The following is a 15,640-nucleotide window of genomic DNA, read 5'->3' as shown; positions in this document are numbered from 1 at the left end:
CTCTTTCAGCAATATCTAATGCTAGCTGGATGGCTTTCACCTCCGCAAACTGACTCGATTCACCTTCTCCTTCAGCAGTTTCTGCAACTAGTCGTGTAGGACTCCATACAGCAGCCTTCCACCTCCGATGTTTTCCCACGATGCGACAGGACCCATCAGTGAACAGGGCATATTGCCTCTCATTTTCTGGCAGTTTATTATACAGCGGGGCCTCTTCAGCCCGTGTCACCTCCTCCTCTGGCAACATTCCAAAGTCTTTGTCTTCTGGCCAGTCCGTGATCACTTCTAAAATTCCTGGGCGACTGGGGTTTCCTATGCGAGCCCGTTGTGTGATCAGTGCAATCCACTTACTCCACGTGGCATCAGTCGCGTGATGTGTAGAGGAAACTTTCCCTTTGAACATCCAGCCCAGCACTGGCAGTCGGGGTGCTAAGAAGAGCTGTGTTTCAGTACCAACCACTTCTGAAGCGGCTCGAACTCCTTCATATGCTGCCAATATCTCTTTTTCAGTTGGAGTATAGCGAGCCTCGGATCCTCGATATCCCCGACTCCAAAACCCCAGGGGTCGGCCTCGGGTCTCTCCAGGTGCTTTCTGCCAAAGGCTCCAGGTAGGGCCATTCTCCCCAGCTGCAGTGTAGAGCACATTTTTAACATCTGGTCCTGTCCGGACTGGCCCAAGAGCTACTGCATGAACAATCTCCCGCTTAATTTGTTCAAAGGCTTGTCGTTGCTCAGGCCCCCATTTAAAATCGTTCTTCTTCCGGGTAACTTGGTAGAGAGGACTTACAATTTGACTGTAATTTGGAATATGCATTCTCCAAAAGCCCACAACACCTAAGAAAGCCTGTGTTTCCTTTTTATTAGTCGGTGAGGACATAGCTGCTATTTTGTTGATCACGTCCGCAGGGATCTGACGACGCCCGTCTTGCCATTTTACTCCTAAGAACTGGATCTCCTGCGCAGGTCCCTTGACCTTACTTTCTTTTATGGCAAAGCCAGCCTTCAAAAGGATTTGGATTATTTTCTTCCCTTTCTCAAAAACTTCTTCTGCCGTGCTGCCCCATATGATGATGTCATCAATATATTGCAGGTGCTCTGGAGCTTCACCTTTTTCTAGTGCAGTCTGGATCAGTCCATGGCAAATAGTGGGGCTGTGTTTCCACCCCTGGGGCAGTCGATTCCAGGTGTACTGGACACCCCTCCAAGTGAAAGCAAACTGTGGCCTGCACTCCGCTGCCAAAGGAATGGAGAAAAATGCATTAGCAATGTCAATTGTGGCATACCACTTAGCTGTCTTTGATTCCAGTTCATATTGAAGCTCTAACATATCTGGCACAGCAGCGCTCAGCGGTGGCGTGACTTCATTCAGCCCACGATAATCTACTGTTAGTCTCCAATCCCCATTAGATTTCCGCACGGGCCATATGGGACTATTAAAGGGTGAGTGAGTCTTGCTGATCACTCCTTGGCTCTCCAATTGGCAAATCAGCTTATGGATGGGGATCAGGGAGTCTCGGTTGGTGCGATATTGCCGCCGGTGCACCGTCGTGGTAGCAATTGGCACCTGTTGTTCTTCAACCTTCAGCAACCCCACAACCGAAGGGTCCTGGGAGAGACCAGGCAGGGTAGACAGCTGTTCAATCTCCTCCGTCTCCAATGCAGCTATACCAAAGGCCCAACGGTACCCTTTTGGGTCCTTGAAATACCCCCTTCTGAGATAATCTATACCAAGGATGCACGGGGCCTCTGGGCCAGTTGCAATGGGGTGTTTATGCCACTCATTCCCGGTTAGACTCATTTCGGCTTCCAATACGGTTAGCTCTTGGGATCCCCCTGTCACACCAGAGATACAGATGGGTTCTGCCCCTTTATAACTTGATGGCATTAGGGTACATTGTGCACCAGTGTCTACTAGAGCCTTATATTCCTGTGGGTCTGACGTGCCAGGCCATCGAATCCACACTGTCCAGTAGACTCGGTTGTCCCTCTCCTCCACCTGGCTGGAGGCAGGGCCCCTCTAATCCTGGTTAGAATATCTGTTACCCACTTTTTGCACATGTGAATCAGAAGTCCCTTCAAGAGGATCAGAAATGAGATCGGCCCATCTACTGCGCCCGGGGGACTGCTCACGGGAAACTGGAGCAGCAGTTTTCCAAGAAGAATCTTCTTTTCTGGTTGCTTTTTCTCGCAACTCCCGTACCCGTGAATCCAAGACTGAGGTAGGTTTTCCATCCCACTTCCTCATGTCCTCTCCATGGTCACGCAGGTAAAACCACAGGTTAGCCCGTCGTGTGTACTTTCTCTCTCCTCTCTCTTGGGCAGAGGAACGCTTACTCCCAATAACTGCAATGCGGGCCTGTACAGGTGAGGAGGAGGACATATCTACTTTGAATTGCTGGAACTCTCGGGACAATTCCTCTACAGCTGAGACACAGGCCCGTAGGGAGGAAGAGAGACTTCCTTCATATTGCCGGAGTTGGACAGCCAATTCATCCACCGTTTGTCCATAGCCTTCTTTCCAGGACATTACTGCCAATGAGTTGGCATAGGTTGGTGGTGCACTTCGTAGAAACTTCCGCCACATCGGTTGTGTGCATTGGACTTCATCTGGATCTGTGGGTGACTGCGCATTTTCTGGATCATTATAAATCACCTCCAGCACGGCTAATTCCCTCAGGTACTGGATACCTCTCTCCATGGTGGTCCACTTGCCTTGGTGACATGTAACTTCATCCCTGAAAGGGTATCTTTCCTTTACACCTAACAGAAGTCGCCTCCAGAGGCTGAGGACTTGTGTTTTTCTCCCAATCGCCTTGTCGATACCCCCTTCTCTAGACAGAGATCCCAACTGCTTGGCTTCCTTACCCTCTAATTCCACACTACTAGCCCCATTATCCCAGCATCGGAGCAGCCAGGTAACAATGTGCTCACCTGGGTGGCGGCTAAAATCTTTTCGCATGTCACGCAACTCACTCAGGGATAGAGATCGGGTAATTATTTCAGGTTCTGCCTCTTCCTCCTGTTCTCGCGATGACCCTGGTTCATCTTCATCTCTCACTGAGCGAACTGATTTCTTTGTGTGTTTCTTTTTCTGTACAGGGGCGACTGATACTGGCACAGGTTGGTTCTCTGGTTTAGTGGCAGTATCTGTCACCGGGGTAGGGGCAGCCATGGTGCCTGTTGTCGTGGTAGGGGCGGCCACGGTGCATGTTGTCGGGGTTGGGGCAGCCACGGTGCATGTTGTCGGCGTTGGGGCAGCCACGGTGCATGTTGTCTTGTTTTCCATCTTTTCCCCCTTTTCCCCCTGGGGGTGCTGCATAGTATCAAGCAGGGTTTGGTAGATACCGGCCAGGGCCCAGCACAGTGTAGTGAGTTGTGTGTCTCTGGGATAGCCACAGCATTTTCCTTTCAAAAATTCTATCACTTCATGAGGGTTCTGCAGTTGTTCGGGAGTGAACTTCCAAGTCACTGGAGGTGAGAAGTTCTCTAGATACCTGCCCACATCCTCCCACACGCCGTGCCACCCATGAATATCCAGCTTTGGGACAGATCTCTGGGTGGTACTCTTAAAGACCCTCTTTGTAGCCCTAGACAAGACCTGAAACATAGTCAGGAGGCATAGCACTAACAGCACACAGGCTTGCGCATCCCAAGGATATTCAAAATTCTCGAAAACTGTTGTAATTAGTTGGAAAGAGAAAAGGGAGGGGAATGGATGGGGGGAAGTATCCCCCCCTGACTTCCCCATGGGTTGGGTGTAATTACCAATAAAATCCGACAGAAGGTGCCCAAAGTCTGGAAATGATATCACTGCCTCATACAGATAACAGCTTAACCTCATGACCAGTGATGTAATCATTTCACAAGTCGACATTGCCCAGTACAGCAAAATGATAATCCCAATCACTCTCCCAGAGATGAGATACGCAACTACAGGCAATACATAAAGCATATAAGAACTTACAAAACGCCACCATGTAAACAGCTGAATCAACATTGTGACTAACATCTATTTATCTAGTATAAGAAATGCGTATGACAAATTTGTTTCAACACGCTCTGGCCAGATCTGTCGTTATCTCAACCCTTCGTGCCCCACGTTGGGCGCCAAAAAGGACTGTCGTGGTTTCAGCCCAGCCGGTAACAAAGGACCACGCGGCCGCTCGCTCACTCCTCCCGCCCCCCTCCGGTGGGATGGGGGGAAGACGGAGGAGAGAAAAAAAAACCAAACCTGGAACCTCGAGGGTTGAGATAAAGGCAGTTTACTGGAACAACACAAAGAAATTGCAACAACAACAACGGTACTAATGAAAAAGTATACAAAAAGAGTGATGCACAGTGCAACTGCTCACCACCCGGGACCCGACGCTCTGCCACTTCCCCCACCAAAAAGAAGAGCCCACCCCCCGGCCCGCTCCCCCTTTATATACTGAGCATGATGTCACATGGTATGGAATAGCTCCTTGGCCAGTTCAGGTCAGCTGCCCCGGCTATGCCCCCCACCTCCCAGGTTCCTGTAAAAATTAACTCTATCCCAGCTGAACCCAGGACAACTTCTTAAAAGCAAAACCAGGAACAAAAACACTGCCTGCAAAACTATTTATCTCCAGCCGTGCAGCTGCCAGGATTCAGCAAGGTTAACTCTGACTACAAACTTTCCCTGCCTTAGCGTAAGCAGGGAGATTTGGACGAGCAGCGGTAACCGCTTGTTCCCCTTCAAAGCGGGAGCAGTGGTTGGAGTGGCGGGGAGTGAGGAGATGCTCCTCAGCTGTGAAACCTGTCCTGCTGCCGAGCTCTGGAGCAGTGGTGAGCAGAACTGCACAGCCCACATCGCCCTCAAGCTCTTTCAAGTCACTATTTCTGCTGTAATATGCTAGGGAAAGCACTTGGATACTGATGGGGGGGGGGCACTTCTGGCTCATCATGGCTGTTTTTTTGTTTGCATTTCTCTTTTAATTTACGTAAACAATTGGGTTTATTCATTTTTGTAACTTGGCAGCTGGGTGAAGGGTTACATCAGGGACGAGGCTGGCCTGATCCATGTGCGCCATGCCTGAGCAGGGAGTGCGGCTTCCCAAAAGCAGCCTGGCAGATGACATACTGCATTGACCTACTTTCGGGAGAAGCGCAGAAGTGTTGGAGAAACTGTGTCCGTAGGCCTCCTCGCAGCTCTGGGATGAGAACAGCGGGGAATTACTCAAATGCGCTGCCGTAAAACTGCTGCTAAGGCTCAGCAGCCCTCAGGGGCACGGGGAATGGGAGATTGGCACAAGCATCTCTCCTATTTTGAGAATTCTTTCTTTATGACTATTTTGAAGTATGTGCCAGAGAAATCTTGCTGCGTCTGGTCACCGTCATGGAGTGTAACAGGCTGCAGGTCCAAAATACACATGCAGTCCAAGGGAAATCTAGTTCATAACACTGCAAAGCTGCCCCTCGCTTACTGTGGCAAGCAGCTGACTTGTGATTAAATGCCCAGAGTATCACCATTTGTACACAATTCCTTGTGAGGGGAAAGCATTACTGTGTAGCCAGATCTCTTGCAAATCAGAGTGGAAGGACTTCCATGTGTCCTGATGAAGTAAAGTAAAGGAAACTTGTGGTGGCTTCTTAGACCCTCAGACCATAACCCAAGCCTGATAAAGGCAAGCTGGGGTTAGTTTAAATTGCAAATGAAAGGCCCAAGTTTGATGCCCAAAAGAAAACTAATTTCTCTGGCAGAGGAGAAGAAAAAACACTGCAGGGACTACCTGTTTTGTTGGGGACATGGTCAATATAAAAATAGAGAGCAGTGTTTTATTATAGCCTTGGAGCAATTCTTTGCACACTCTCTTCTACAGAGATGATGACTAAAAAGAAAACAAAGGCAACGTCTGTTAGAAATAGGCTTTTCTCATCATACATCTGCTGCCTCAGTATTTCTCCATCATATGTTTTATTTTCTGTGTTGGGAGTATGCTGTTTTGTTCCACATCTGTTGCTGCTAGGACTTCTGGGAGACTGGGTTAGCCTGTGGTTTGGGGAGTGCGTGGGCGGAGGCTGGGCTGGTGGCTCCAGATGGGTGGTGGTGGAGGTTTCGGTCCTGCCTGTTTTGATTTCTCAGGTTTGGATGTTATCTCCAGAGTAAAGGATTATTAATGCTCAGCTCAATCCAGGAAGGTGGGGAATGTCTCCTCCATCCTCACCAGAAATGTCTGGCCAGAGATCAGGTAGGCTTGGCTTCCCAAGCTTAGGTAAAGGAAAGTAGCCCATCGTCCTGCCTCTGCACCAGCAGTCAAGCCAGAGCTGTCAGACCATTTCTTGTTAGAAATCCAGTCAATCTGGTGTTATTAATGAAGGGATAATTACTCACCTATGACTTTTGCTCCTCCAAGAGCCCTGCTCAGCTCTGTTGTGGCCTGGAGGCTTGTGACTGCGGTGAGTGTACCCTTGTGACACCTTGACAGATTGATGTGGCAAAAGCTTGTTTCTTCTGAGTGTTTCCTGGTCTCGCTCTTAGACAGGAGAGGCTGTGTGTGATGTAGCTTTGCTGAGAAATTGGTCCTAATTGCAGAGCCACTGAGTTGGGCTATGATGGGTAGGGGCAGCAGATGGGCTGGCTCTGGTGGGCATCCCCCACATTGAGAGAAACCTTTCCCCAGTGTTCTGTCTAACCACAGCTCACTTCTTCATCTCGATCCTATTCTGCCTGTACCAAGCCACATCTCTTCCTGGGGTGGTTCATGTGTCCCTCAGATGTCTTTCTCCTTGATGATCATCTTTTCCAAGTGCATCCAAGTCTGACTGCTCCTATAAATCTGTCTAGCCACTAGGCAGCTTATTTCTCCTTCCAATAGGAAAGACTCCTGCTAACGAGGTGACCAGTGCAGAATTCACTGATTAGAGAGTCACAGGATGGCATGAAGGACTTCTGTCACCTGTTGCAGCTCAATGCATACACAGAAGGGTGGCTTTGCTCCCATGCTGCTCTTGCAACTTTGAGAGCAGAGCTGTACTGAGTCAGCGACTCGCATTCTCCCATTGCTTCTCCACTTGCTTGTTTTTGAAGCCTGTTTTGTTTTGCAGGTAGTTTTATTAATGCAGTCAATGGTTACAAAGAGGTCAGCAGAGGTAATGTGGCAACTTCTAATAAAAATGCTCTTGTTGAGGTGGTAGGAACTGGGCAACATCATGTTTGTAACCTCTCAGCCCCTTGGTTCCCTTCTCAGAGATCTCATGCTCCAGACTGAAGAGGTCTAATGCTTCTGATACAGTCGTGTTCCTTGGCTGTCCTCTTACCGTCTGCAAGAGAGTGGTCAGGCACAGCTAATGGCAGTGGATTCTCTTCTAGCCAATAAAATGTTACCAAAACCTTTGAAAACTGTCCAAGTGAGTTTTACTAAATGTTTGTATTCCTAGTAATTGAGTCAGCTTTGAATGAAGCGCTGATGATCCCTGCTGGTGCCCGCATTGCGTAGTTTGTGGTTTTGGAGTGCTGCATTAAGGCACTCATTTATTTGCGTTGTCTCAATAACGGCAGGAAGGAAGGGCTGTCAACCTGTGTGATGTCTCTGACACTGTCCTTCTTGCTTTGGGGAATCTTATACTGGAAAAAGGATTAAAACCCAATCTTACAGGACCCTCCTTCATTACTTTGTTTTTCTTCAGGCAATGTTTCTTCTACAGAAGCCAGTTGGAGCAAAAGCACTTTAAAAAGTACAGCTCCCCTCTCGCTTCAGTGATGCATGGGACACAATTTGGCTCATTTTAGAAGGGATTTTTTTGGCAGTGTTGAGAGTTAAGAGGAGAAACAGGGAAGGGTATTCAATCATGTGAGCCTTCAGGAACATTTTCCTGTTAATCTGCATAGCTTTCAAGGGACTTTGGAGGACAGGGACTCCAGAGTGCTCTACTGTGGCCAGCATCAGGAAGACCAACTGGCTGCTTGACACTCACTGTAACAGACAGGACATTCTTGAGCAACACAACCATCACTTCTAAGAGGTGGCTCAGAACTGTGAAATGACACATTGGGAAGAATTCTTCCTGCACGTGTAGTTTAATGTCTCCTCTTGCGTATTTTCTTTTCCCAATTTCCTTCCAAACTCAGGCCGAGTTCTGGTTGGGACCTAGCCTCTGATCTCAGACTTGCCCACTTTATAAATAACTGTACTTAGTTTTTTCTAGTGGTTTTGCCACTTACCTTTTGAAGTCAGAGCCTTTGCTGGAGTAGAAGGTGTCTGTACATTTGTTGGCTGGCCTTGCAGTTCACCCGTAGATCATGTGGCAGGTAGATCAAAGGCAGGTTGGTGGTTCTGATCCAAATCACTTGCCAGGGCTCAGTGATTGCTTTGAAAAGGCTTTTAGCATCAGCTTTGTATTAGTTGTCCTCAGCTTGTAGCTAGCAGGGGGACAGAAATGGCAAGTAAGACCCGCAAATGCTGAATGACAAATACTAATGTCTGCATGTTACGATTTGCAAGTGCCGTAGGTGTTGAAAGGGCTTGTTTTAATGCTCGCATCCAGTCCGTGGGTTCTTCTGCAGGCAAGCTGTGCCTAGATTCACACAGGCATTGCATCAATAATGCTGTTTAGCTATGCTTGAAGGTAAGTACATTGCAAGCATTTTGCAGGCACAGGATTGGAAGCTATGAGCTGGGGAGGATTGAACTGGTTTTAACTGCTATCTTGATTTCTCTGTGTGGGAGCTTTGGGCTGGAGCCGGTGTGGAAAGCTGAAATGCTTTGTGGTGGGATGGTGCCATCCAGGCAGTGCCCCAGCTGATGTGAGTGGCCTGTAATGAGCAGGCTGAGAAGCTGCTTTGTTTCTGCCTATGTTATCTGGTATGTCAAAAGCTCTGGTGCATCCAGGCTCCTGAGCTAGGGTTCTCTTTAATTTTATTTTGCTTGTGGCGCCATCTTATCTAGGAGGTGCCACTTGTCTTCTGTGTGCTCCTGCCCGAATCAGGCTGATGTGGAGCATCTAGAAGAGTTTCTACTTCAGTGTACTCAAACGCTTGACAAGAGACCAGCCGCTGGATGTCCTGAGGGTTGCATCTACATTGAGTGTGCTCTGGGAAGTTAAGTTAGGATGTTCTGTTGTTTGCACAGTTGCATGCACTTTTTCAAGAGGTCCTGCCTCAGTCTCTTCACAGAACAGGGAATAAAGCTGTTGGCTGAAAATCCAGCTTTGTTGCCTGAAATACAGAGTTGCTGAAAGTAGAAGCTAGAGTGAAGGAGATGGAGGACATCAGGAGGGCTCCTTACCAGGGCAGCTTGTGCTATTTTGGAGTCTCAGTTGCTCTGCCTTTTCTGCCGGTACGTCACGAAGTAGCTCTGAACCACTTGCTGGTGGCCACAAGCCTGCTCCTCGTTTTCCACACCTCCAGCAGTGAGCCTTTGTTCCAGGCTGACACAAGTCTGGAGAAATTTGAGCTGCTCTTGATGACTAGCACACCCTGAAAAGACAGCTCAAATTGCTGAGAATTAAAAACAAGGACCCATCTGTTAAACTCAATACCAAATCCCACGTGTGTTAGTGGTGGCTTCCTGTCTCTGGTCCATCACTGCAGTGGAGGCAGCAATGCTCACCTGGTCTCTGAGGCAAGCAAAGGCAGCTAGATTTACGCTTCCAAAGAGCTCAGATACCATAAAGTTAATTCTTTTTATTATGTCTTTAGACGGTATGTCTAAACAAAGCTTGAGGGCCTGCACTGTATGAAGAGGATCAAAAGGAATACGTGATAAGTACCAATCCACGAGCAATGATACTCGGGAAATGGACTGCTGAAGCGCGTTAGCTGAGAGGGACTTGGATGAGGGTTGTGTAAGTAACCTTAATTCTGACACTACCTCCCTGGGAGCCTGAGCTTGCCACTCAGTTATTCTGTTGTGTAATTTTTGGTTGTAAAATTATAGTCTTCAGTAAGTGCTCCTGGCTCGTTGTCTCTGGAGGAGTCAGCAGGTTGAGCTACAGGAAAAGCAGATAGCAGAAAGCTGCTCTTTCCAGCTCTGATCAGTGCTACCACTTTGTGTGTGAATGTCAGATTACAAATGTACTCCTGGATCACTTATGGAAAGCAAAAGGGTGGATGGTTGGACTGGTGCTAGCTTTACCCTGCAGGAACTAACAACACATGGGTGCTTGATCTTCAGTGAAAGCACAAGACCCTGAGCTGTTTCTGGAAACACTGGACAGTGGCTTCCTCTCTGTCTCTTTGCTCTGGATGCAAAATCCTTCTAAAGGCCTGTAACTTTTTAATACTTGGCTATGTGTTTTTTGCTACCTTGTTTCCAAGCAGTGTGCCCAGTAAGGGAGTTCGGTTTATATCAGTTGTCCTCTCTTAAGCCAACCATAACTTCGTCTTGCCTTTTTTGGGGGTCTGTTTTGTTTTGTGCCATTCATGCAGGTTCCTAGCCTTATTCCTGCATTGAATAATTCAGGTCTGTTAGCTGCACATAATCCATACTGTTGGAATCAGTTTGAGTTTGTGGCTCTGTGGCTTGCAGCAGTATGTACAGTGTGTGTTGGCAGATGACTTAAATACTTCTGAAAGGCTCTGTTTTTCTAGGTCATTCCTATACGAAGCCGATAAAACTGGCTCTGTTTCTGACCTGTGTGTCACTACTGTACCCACAGCTCTTCGCTCAAGGTGCCTTTTCACTGAAATCCTGTCTTCTGAAAGCAGTTTTTAGAATCTATTTCAGGAGCCTTCTGTACCCCGGGACTTCTGTTCCTGTAGCTCTATGCTCTGTTGCGTTTCTTGAAAAACCCAAGTTACTATTGCATGTCCAAGCCCTTTTGAAGCATAGCGATTCTCCTGTCAGCACAACAGGATGGCGGAAGGTGCATCTCAGAGCTCAGCATGCATTCACCCCCATGAAGAGTCCAGGACCTGTCCTGCTTGTCCTCTAGCTGCATGTATGCTGTGCGTCCAGGAGGAATCTCTGTGCAGCTGGCTGGGTCTCTGCTCTTGGCAGTGCTGCTCTTTGGAGTTGGCCAGTGGCTCTAGAGGCTTGACAGATACCAGAGGGAGGTTGCCCTTGGCTTGCAGTCTGCATAAGACAAGAGCAAATACTCTTGAGCACATCGATGTGTTTGGACAGAGATGGTCCTTGTCAGAAGCTTTACATAGCAGTGTTTGGACAATGATTTTTTTTTAAACAATGGGAGGAATCAGGACATTGTAAGAATAGAAGGAGGTGCAGGATTTAGTGCATAGCCATAAGCCAGCAAGAAGCAGGGCAGCACTGGGGAAAGCAGAAAATCAAATGGGGGGGCAGAGAAAGTGCTGTGGCTGATGGACTTGCAGTAGAGCTTGTATGAAGGCAAATCTCCCATCTCCCAAGTGGTGTGGTCAGTGTGATGAGCTTGGAAGGTGGTCTTCTCAGTGGGGTTTGAATGAGCACATGCTGGGCAACAGGAAGCTTCAAGGCAGGGATAGGAAAAGGTGTCAAAGGGATGTTGCAGGTGCCTCATAGTAGACTTAATCTGCTTTTTATATCTTTTTTTTTTCTTTTTTTCCAAAACCACCTTAGCTTCACTGGATGATATAGTACCTGTGCCTGGTCTTACTGGTTACAATTACTTGTGTAAATTCTACATCAGCCACATTACCCTGGTAAAACAGTGCTGCTGCAATAATTCAACTGAAGCTTTATCCAGATGCCTGGTACCCAGCCCATGTATTCAGGTCAAATAAATTAGTGCAATTAATTTGGGAAAAAGACCTAGCATATAACTTATAGCCTCTTTGCAGGGAGATTGTTGGGCAGTAAGATTCCCTGTAGGGTCCCTTGGAGCCTGATTTTTAGCTTTGAGATTTTTGGCTGAGTGTGGTTGTAATGGGACTAGCAGTAGGAGTGATGGATAGAGCTGAAACCACAGGAGAAGCTGGTTGTGGACACCCAGGTGCAAGGAATGAGTGCAGTCAGGCCTGCCTTGGGAAGGGACAGCAAAAGCTGTGATTTTGAGCAGTGTAGGAAAGAGGTGACTCCCGAGTGTGCTGACCACATCAGCCATCAAAGAGGAGAAGGAAGATGTCAGGTGAAATCAGGGATGGGTGTAAGAGATGAAAGTACGCTTTATGGTGAAAGGAGCTTGGGAAAAGGGATGTGAAGGAGAGTAGGGTGTCAACTGGAATTTGGCTTTGAGGTCCAAGGTGGAGAGCAGAGGCAATTTGAGCATTTGTGCTCACCGTGTGCTGCTGAAGCAGGGTTGTACAGTGCTACTGCTGATGGTGTGGTGTTAATGGTGCGGTGGGGGGGGGCTGGAGCTAGCAGAGCCCTCTGGCTCTCACCACATGTCTCTTTCTGCACCTTGGGGTATGGTGCTCTTCACGTGGGGAGTGCCAGTTTGGGCACAAAGGTCTCTTGGGTTTTTTGGCTCTTTTGGAGTGGAATTTGAAAGCTTAATGCAGCCTATTGTGCTGGAAGACTTGCAGGCAAGCTCTCCATGGCAACTCTCCCTAAACACAAAGCACCATATGGCTTTTTCAGAGGGGGAGGGAATGAATCGAGCAGAAAAAGTCAACCTTTGTTTGTGGTGGTGTTTGTCTTCACTCTCTGATGTGGAGCATGGGGAGGTGGAAGCATGGAGTGGTGTCTCCTGGGCATGGCTTCTGCTGGCCATGCCACCAGCAAGGGTGCAGGTGACTTCTCAGATGGTCTTTCCTTGCTTTTTACAGTGGAGCTTGCTGTAAAAATAAACCCTGCCTGCACAGAGACCTCCCTCTTTGGGCTGAGTGCTCTGCAGGCAGATGGAGCAACCAGTCTCGTGTTCACCCCTACACCAAAAAACACCCAAAGGGCTGGGAAGGCTCCAAGGAGCACTCAGTTTGAGCATGAGCTGTACAGGAGGCAGCTGATGTTGGGGAGCTGTTTGTGCATTGTCTGCCCATGCTTCATACCCCTGCTTCTGAAGGGAACTGGAAGCCTTCACTCGACTGTAAATCCTCCCTCTTCAAGTCCCTTTGGAAGAAATGAGTGGAATAAATATCTTTATCTGTCTGTAGAAAAGCAGGAAGCCTTTGTGTGTCTCCTTGGAGGGGGAGGAAAAGAAATAATACGGGAATAAGCAGAAGGCAGCAGCCTGTTCTTGGCTCCGCTGCCTTCGGGGTGCTCTGCAGTTCCCGGGGCTGCCGTGGGGTGCCACCAGCAGCACTGGAGATGGCCTTGCAGGGTGGCCACCGGTAAGGCTGGCTGGGTTGCCTGGCCTTGCCAGGCATGGGTGCAAGATCAGGCAGCTGGAAGCACTGGCAGCTGCCCAGCACCCAGCTGTTTGGCTGGAGCCTTGCCGCTGTCGGCTCGGGGATTCAGACGTGCTGCAGATGAAGCATTTACGCTGTGCCGGCGCATGCTCGGAGGCTGCGGAGAGCAGAGCTGTCACCAGACTTTGTGCTGGGTGGAACATGCCGCAGGGCAGAGCCCTGGCCAGGCACAGGACCAGGGTACTGTGCCTGCAGCCTGTGTCCCGGTGAGCTGATCTAGCTCTTTGGATGCTCCCATGCCCATCACAGCCACCTCTCTGGAGGTGGCCATTGCCTACCTGCTATGGTCTGTAGTTGGCAAGAGACATGGCTGGCTGTCCCCTCTGTTTCAATGATGTGACATGGGTTGCCTTTCAGGAGCACTGTTTGATTTTCCCAGAAGTGGGCAGAGGCTCCTCTTGGTGAGACCCGCTCTCAGGTGCTCCCATGGCTTTGCAGCAAGCAGGTTGCTGTCCCCATCCCCTCAGTCCTCCCTGCTGTCAGCAAGGAGGCTCTCAAATCCTGGAGTAGCGACAGGGATAACTAATGGGAAAACTCCTCCTGACTGTAGGCTCAGACCCATGGGTGGAGCTGTGCAGGTGGGATTAGGGTAACATTTGAGGAGAGGGAGAATACCATCTTAAGACACTTCAGTGCTAAACCCATTAGTTAGAGTAGGAGATGGCCTGAGGCTGCCTTGCCTTGAGGAACGTGCTCGGGCAGCAGTATTTTTGTGTGCATATCGCTGCCTTGCTCGAGGTTACACGCAGGAGCCCCAGCAGCTGGAAGCGCAGCTCACAGCAGCACCACTGCCTGGTGCCACAAGGGGGGAGAGCAGCGGGGATATTGAAGTCATAAATTGTGAACAAGAGAACCTTTCATCCACTGAAGCCATGACCCTGCTGTGTGCTTACTGTAGAGCACAGCATCGTATGCTGGTTTCTGGAAAAGCAATTTGGCTTATTCCTGGGTTTGATTTACAGTCTAACTCCTGGGAGCCCCAGACCCGGGTTAGGGGAGGTCTCGTTTCTCGGTGCAACGTACTCAGCTTCTGCCACCCCCATGATCTGCCGGTACCCATTGGGTTGGTGGCTCCAGTATCACCTGGGGCCCTGACTGTGTTTGAATTTAATGGTCAGCTGAAAGAGCACTGGGGAGGGTGTTTGGGTGGGAGGGGTGTTGCTGCAAGCCCGACTCCTTACTCTGTCCTGTGCCTTAATCCCTTGACTTTGTACGAGATGTATAGATCCCTTAATGAAAAATGGCCTTTCCTGATATCTGGAGATGGACCCAAAGCAGGAGCCCTGGCTGTGACTGTATAGGGAATATAACCATTGAGGAAGGCTGCATACGATCCCGTCTGGGTGGCTGTGCTGCTTGGCTGCAGCAAAACATCATGCGACTTACGTGCCCCTTTGGTTTGGACTCGAGCCTGGGAGCTGTTTGAATTGGCTGCACTGCCAGTCTGCTGGGAAGCCACCAGCCTGAAGGACGCAGAAGGCAGACCCTGCTTTGTAGCTCTGCTCTCGTTGTCTGTCTTGAGCAGCCATAAAAGGAAAGCCTGTCCCTCCCCAAATCCAGGCAATTGCCGAGCTTTCCTAGGAGCGCTGGCATAATGACTCCTTCTGCCTGGCCAAGTTTATCGACATCAGACAAACCTAGTGCTGCAACGTTTGCAGCTCCAAGGCATGTGGTTTTGAGCCTGCTATTTATTTTGGGACTGCAGCATCTGATCTTGATTTGGTGTTTCCAGCCTGTGATCTAGGTCGTGTGCTGGATCAGGCATTAGCTGTTGCTTGAGGGAGCATGGGCAATTTACACTCCCTTCTTCGGTTGAAGGGCTCAGAGAAATGCCGCTCTGCTGCATATGGGTGTTTGGGGGTGGGAGGAGTAATTTTGGGTTTTTTTTTTAATAAGAAATCTCCTTGAAAACCTCCCATTTTCCTGTCCTTGTGTGAGGATGGCTCCTGATGTGGCTGGCCACGGGAGGAGCAGTAGATGATAAAAGCTTCGGTGCAGCCTGCTTTCTCTGCGGTTCCCATGGTAGTTGGCTGTCACACATAGATCTAATGTATTCCCTGCCCACAGCAGGATTAAAGCCTTCTGGGAGAAGAATAAGAGGATGCAGGAAACGGAGATAGAGAAGAAACTGGGAAAAGGAATGGAGACCATGGCGGGGTAGGGATGAATCCAGGTGCTATCCCCATCAGAGGAGCAAGGGGCCTTGTAGGACCTCTGATAGGGAGCAGCTATCCCAATTGCCTTTCACCTGAGGTGGTGATGGGATGCCTGGAAGCAGAGGTCCTTTCTGAAAGCTGAAGGCACTGGTGCGTGCAAGAGGAAGTTCCTGTCCTGCTGTCGTGTCTCCCAAAGCTGTCTTTCATTTGAGGGTGCGTGTTTCCTTTTGGTGATTCT

The 15,640-nt window shown here is 49.1% G+C and overlaps 1 protein-coding gene across 4 annotated transcripts in view; it reads left to right on the top strand.

The window, feature by feature from the left end:
* The window catches only part of RAB11FIP3 (RAB11 family interacting protein 3), an 87,132-nt gene that overhangs the window by 31,285 nt on the left and 40,207 nt on the right, over window positions 1-15,640 (top strand). Inside the window, exon 1 of one of the 4 annotated variants that reach the window (XM_069809669.1) lies at window positions 15,135-15,552. The exons of the other annotated variants lie outside the window; for them this stretch is intronic. The gene's annotated coding sequence lies outside the window, so the exon portion shown is untranslated. Of the gene's footprint in view, window positions 1-15,134; window positions 15,553-15,640 lie in introns of those variants that run through there. 4 annotated transcript variants of the gene reach the window in all.

Source organism: Haliaeetus albicilla, chromosome 22 (assembly GCF_947461875.1).
Source record: "Haliaeetus albicilla chromosome 22, bHalAlb1.1, whole genome shotgun sequence".
Lineage (NCBI taxonomy): Eukaryota > Metazoa > Chordata > Aves > Accipitriformes > Accipitridae > Haliaeetus > Haliaeetus albicilla.
This window is presented reverse-complemented; position numbering and strand designations above follow the sequence as displayed.